Genomic DNA, 1616 nt, shown 5'->3' with positions numbered 1-1616 from the left:
CCATCAGCAGCATGAATGGATTTTTATTTTTTAACATACAAAACTCTTGTTGGGTAAAAGAATATACATGCGTATTTATAAATGTTGTCCATGTACGAGAAATAATCACCTGAGCAAAAAAACAAAGAACAAATAAAAAAAAGGGTGCTGTTTAAGTCAAAATCAAAAGGCTAGGAAAAAAACTAACATTTAGAGTGACACGCAAGGGGAGATATCATCATGGTCATGGATTAAAACAACTGCACGTGATGGACGCTGCCTGTAGGAGAGGAATAACATCGTAAGAGACAAAAAGTGAGTAAAAACACCCTAAATATGTTTAGAACTACAAATTAACTTTATTCTGTCGATTCTTTTTATTTTATTTTTTGCTCTGGTCAAGGTATCTGCAAGAAAATGTGAACAAAACCGGATTGTTAACGTTAGGAATATACAGTAGCTTTGCTGTGTGTGTGTGGGGGTGGGGGCATTATCAGCCAAATGTGGAACAGTGAAATTGTTACTAATAAAATGTATTCATTGAGTATAGTGATTCAAGTGAGCACAAAATTGTCCTCAAACATAAAAAGTAAAGCAGTTCAGAGAATTAGAAATCACAATCGCCTTAAATCCAGTACAGTAACACAGCACAAAACTTGCTAGCCACGGTGTGTACTGTAACAAGGGCAAAACAGTATGTGCTAGCTAACACTTGCTAGCCACTCTAGCTACTGGACTAGCAGCATACTTGTTCAGGCAAACAAAATCATTTAAATGACCTATATACATCGTTATTTTTGTAAGAAAACACCTAATGTTAAACTTAGTCTTTCTAGATGTAAAGCTTTGGCTACCTACTGTAGCTAGTTACATTTCTACATGTACTAGCAACATTGCGTAAACAAAGCTACTTTAGCTTGACTAGTTAGGCAAGAACAAAAATGACTACAGATTTTAAATATATAAACTAAAAACAATGTAAACATAACATTGCGTTACACAAAAAGGAAACATGTACTTACTTAAACGATGGTAGTCATGACTTTGCTAGCTAGCAAACTGCAGGCTGTAGTAACTCGCGATTGAGCGACGAACTGATGCGAATGTGTCCAAACCAACATGGATGGTCGATTTTGAGAGTAGCCTTGTATTTCAAAGCGGCTTGCCGCCAGCCGGCCGCGGTCCATTAGACCGAGGCAACCGCCAGAGAAAATGAGGCAGCCGGACAAAAAATGGGAGCGACGTATTCGGCGGCAAACGTTTCATCCCCGCCAGCAGGACGCACCTCTAACAGACAGCTTAGGGCCGGCGGCAAAAAGAAGCCGTGCGAATATTTTTTGCTATGTGGGTGCTGGTGTAAAAAGGGCTTTATAAATAAATGTGATTGATTCCATAAGTCAATACTGAGCTAATTCTATGCTGGTTATTATACTCTAACTATCTCTGTTGAGGCAAATATAATGAACATTTCCCCCATTTACTTCGTTTCCACCAACAGTACTGTATATTGAAGTTACAGGAGACATTTAAGTTTGGCAATGATATCTATGTCACGCGGATCATGGAGCAATGTACGACTGTACGTTCGGGAGCTTTTTAGATAGTAGTTGAAATTTGAAATATGCTGGCAGTTGAAA

This window comes from Esox lucius, chromosome 18 (assembly GCF_011004845.1).
Source record: "Esox lucius isolate fEsoLuc1 chromosome 18, fEsoLuc1.pri, whole genome shotgun sequence".
Taxonomy (NCBI): domain Eukaryota; kingdom Metazoa; phylum Chordata; class Actinopteri; order Esociformes; family Esocidae; genus Esox; species Esox lucius.
Note: the sequence above shows the minus strand (reverse complement) of the source record.